A 4,529-nucleotide genomic window follows, 5' to 3' on the forward strand; every position below is an offset into this window, starting at 1 on the left:
GAATTAATATGGGACCCACATAAAAAAAAATTAACTTTTTAATCGTGGACCCCACTCTTTTTCAAAGCGATTGCACGGCGTTTACAATTCCACGACTATATGTAGCATTGCTCTAGATACAAAAAGTCTTTCATTTTATCTTATCTTGTGAGAATTAGAGGCGAGAGCATTTGAACTCTATTCGAATATTTTCTTGATATGAATTACAGTGTATAGTCTTGCTTTTATAGACACAAGCTAAGGTGTATACACACTAGAGAAGAGAATAAAAGAAGCAGAGAATAAAAGCTTATTGCATAACAGAATGTACTAGCACTAGCTGTCACTAGCAGGAACTGATTCTCTTGAATCTTCCGTTGTTGTGGTGGAACTTTCCAGGGTATGAGATGAGCCATTATGCTTGTGAGGTGATTTTGTGCAGGTCAGGTTAATATCCCCCCTCGAGTCGACTGGGGGTGCAATCACAGTGAGACTCGTCCGAAAAGTAGTGAACTTGTCTGCTACCAATGGCTTAGTAAATATGTCGGCTAACTGATCCTTACTGCTACAAAAAGAAATCTGAAGTGATTTGGCAACAACTCTGTCTCTAACAAAATGGAAATCGATGTCCATGTGTTTAGTCCGAGAATGATAAACTAGATTTGCAGTGAGGTATGTGGCTCCTAAGTTATCGCACCACAAAATGGGAGCTTGAGGCAGAGAGAAGCCAAGTTCTTTAATGAGAGTTTGTAACCAAATGAGTTCAGCAGCAGTATTAGACAAGGCTTTGTACTCTGCCTCAGTGCTTGACCGAGCCACTGTCTTTTGTTTTTTTGAGCTCCATGAGATGAGATGAGTTCCCAAAAATATGCAGAAGCCCCCTGTGGATCTTCTGTCATCTGGGCAGCCTGCCCAGTCTGCATCAGAGTATGCATGAAGGTTGAAGTTTGATTTGTAAGGGAAGAACAGACCATGATGGAGGGATTGTTTGAGGTATCTAAGTATACGTTTGACTGCTGTCCAGTGGCTGAGTTTCGGGTCATGCATGAATTGACATACTCTGTTTACAAAGTAAGACAGGTCTGGTCGGGTTAAAGAAAGGTATTGCAAGCTTCCTACTACACTTCTAAATAAAGTAACATCATCAAAGGATGGAGCATCGAATTTGGACAGTTTGGTAGAGGCTGACATGGGTGAAGAAATAGGATTTGCCTCAAGCATTCGGGTCTTTGCTAAAATATCAGTAATGTATTTCTTTTAAGTAAGGCAAATTCCAGTTGGCAAGTAGTTAAGTTCAAGACCCAAAAAGTATGATAATCGGCCCAAATCAGAAACGGGAAAAACATGCTGAACTGCAGAAAGAAGACTTTCAATAGCAACTGGAGAGGAGGAGGTAATTACCATGTCATCGACATAGACGAGGACAAAAATGTGAAGACCAGTTTGGTTGAGAATAAACAGAGAGGGATCACCTTGTGATGCTGAAAATCCATACTGAAGAAGCCATGAGCTCAGTCGAGCAAACCAGGCTCGGGGTGACTGTTTGAGCCCATAGATGGCTTTGTTGAGCTTGCAGATGTGATTGGGCTTTTGAGGATCGACGAATCCGGGAGGTTGCTGCATGAAGACTGTCTCAGTCAGATCGCCGTGGAGAAAGGCGTTTTGAATGTCAATCTGCCGAAGGGGCCACGCCTGTGAGATGGCTATGGAAAGCACAAGTCAGATGGTTGAAGGCTTTACAACCGGACTGAAAGTTTCCGTATAGTCGATTCCGGGCTGTTGGTGGAAACCTTTGGCGACGAGACGGGCTTTTCTCCGTTCGATTGAGCCATCTGAACGTAGCTTGGTTCGGTAAACCCACCTGCATCCAACGACGTTAGTGGCACTAGAGGATGGAACCAGATTCCATGTATGAGTACGAACAAGGGCGTCGATTTCTCGAGACATGGCTTCACGCCATTCGGTGAATTTTGAGGCGGAAGAGAAGGTGGATGGTTCATCGGGAACAATGGTGGTGGAGAGGAAGCATTTTCGAGGAGGGTAGGGAATGGTTCCGTCAGTGAATTGCCGTGGTTTGGAGGAGTTGGTTTGGGATCTTGTTATGATCGGAGGTCGAGAAGAATTTGGGGGAGGATTCTGCAGTTGAGTGAGAGTGGGGTTCGAAGAGGACGATGCTTCCGGTTCATGGGTTGGGTTAGAGAGTTGGGCTTGGCTATGAGTTTGAGGTGAGTTAAGGGGCTGGTTTGAAGTGGGCTGTGTGATATGAGAAGGGTTTTGTGGGGATTGATCCTGAGTTGGGGAATGATTTGGGTAAGATTGGGGGATGGGAGGGCCCGGGCCGAGGATTGATTTTGGGAAGAATGGGAGATTTGTAGTGGAAGGGGTGATGGGTGTTACGGAGGATGTATTAGAATATGGAAAATTATTTTCAGAGAAAGTTACGTCACGTGAGATGTAAAGCCGGTGATTTTTTGTGTCAAGACATTTGTATCCTTTGTGAGACGAACTGTATCCAAGGAATAGACAAGGAGTGGAACGGAAACTTAGTTTATGGTGGTTGTAGGGTTGAAGGTTTGGCCAGCACAAACATCCAAAAATTTTGAGAAATTTATAGTCGGGTTGTTTGTGATAGACCATAGAATATGGTGATTTGTTGTTCAGGACAGGCGTAGGGAGAAGATTAATTAGATATGTTGCTATTTCAAAGGCGTCACTCCAAAAGGATAATGGTAGTGATGCTTGGGAGAGAAGTGTAAGACCGGTTTCAACAATGTGTCTGTGTTTGCGTTCTACGAGTCCATTTTGTTGATGGGTATGGGGACAAGAGAATCGATGAGAAATGCCAAGTGTTTTGCACAATGTGGTTAGGGGACAGAATTCACCTCCAGCATCAGTTTGAATGGTAATGATTTTAGAATTAAAAAATCGTTCGGCGAATTTGATGAAATTAGAGAAAGTGTGCAACACATCTGATTTTGAGTTTAATGGGAAAACACCAAGTAAATCTGGTAAAGTGGTCTACAATAGATAAGTAATAAGAAAAGCCATTTCTAGAAAGTAAAGGGGTTGGAGCCCATACATCAGCCCAAAGTAATTGTAAAGGCCCATTGGTCCGAGTGGTGCTTGCAGGGAAAGGAAGCTGTCGAGCTTTGGCTAAGGGACAATCGAGACAAGAGAAGCTGGAGTCACTTGGGAAAAAGGGCAAACGGTTGTTATGCACGATGCGTGAGACGAGATCAAGGGAAGGGTGCCCCATGCGTTTGTGCCATTGACTGAGAGATACTTTTTCGCCGATGTGGGTGGAGGGAGCAAAGGAGAAAGAAGCTGGAGGAAAGTGATAGAGGCCATCACGAAGAGGACCGTTGATGAGGAGCGAGTTGGTCACCTTGTCCTTCACCAGAAAAAAATCAGAGTGAAATTCAAAGAAGCAAGAGTTATCTTTGCAGAATTGAGAAACGGAAATTAAATTCTTTCTAATGGAAGGAACATGCAACAAGTTATGGAGTTGAAAGAAAGAAACAGAGGTTTGAAGGGAAGAATCACCAATGTTGCTGATGGGTAAACCATTGCCATTTCCTACTCGAACTTGTTCATTACCACCATACGGTTCTGATGAAATATTGAGGTTGGATAAATCGTGTGTAATATGGTGGGTGGCTGCGGAGTCGGGGTACCATGAGGAATCGGTGAAAGCTGAGGGTGTGGTGTAATTTGCAGAGAAGGAATGTGGGGGCTCGTATTGGTAGGCATGGTCAAAACGGTAATGGCACTGGAGAGCAATGTGACCAAGTTTGTTGCAAACCTGGCATGTGGGTCGATTTGAGTTGTAATTGGATGGGTTTGGATGGGTGGAGGAACAGCCTCTGTTTGGTGAAAAACGACCTCTTCCTCTGCTGGAACGACCTCCTCGAAATGAGTTTGAAGATCTACCTTTCTGATCACGAGAAGTTAAATGGGTAGATGGTTCGAATGGATTAGTGGAATGGTTGGAGTAATGTTGGGAGAGGTGGGACGTGCAATTCTCGTGAATGAGAAGAAGGTGGTATAGCTCATGTGAGGTGATAGGGTCAGATCTAGTTGTTATAGAGGTGACAAAGGTTTCATAGGAGGGACCGAGTCCATTGAGTAGATAGGTAACAAATTCTTTATCAGAGGTGGGATTTCCAGTGGCAGATAGAGTATCTGAAAGCATGCGAGCTTTGCTATAGTACTCTGATATGGATTGATCACCACGAAACAAATTGGTGAGTTGAAAGCGTATTTGGAATTCTTTGGCCTGAGAAAGAGAGCTGAACATGGACTCAAGAGTGAGCCATAGTTCACGGGAAGTTCGAGAGGCAATGACATAGTTGACGATTGGGTCGGTAAGAGAGGAAAACAGGACGCTTAGGATTAACTGGTTAGTTTTAATCCAAGAGAGGTAATCCGGGTTGGGTGACTGGGTAGAGACTTCAGTAGCAGGAAGTGTAGCAGAAGGTGGAGGGTGTGTGCCATCTACATAAGAGAAGAGGTCTTGGCCTCGAAGATAGGCGAAGATTTGGACTCGCCAT

Source organism: Carya illinoinensis, chromosome 14 (genome assembly GCF_018687715.1).
Source record: "Carya illinoinensis cultivar Pawnee chromosome 14, C.illinoinensisPawnee_v1, whole genome shotgun sequence".
NCBI lineage: Eukaryota > Viridiplantae > Streptophyta > Magnoliopsida > Fagales > Juglandaceae > Carya > Carya illinoinensis.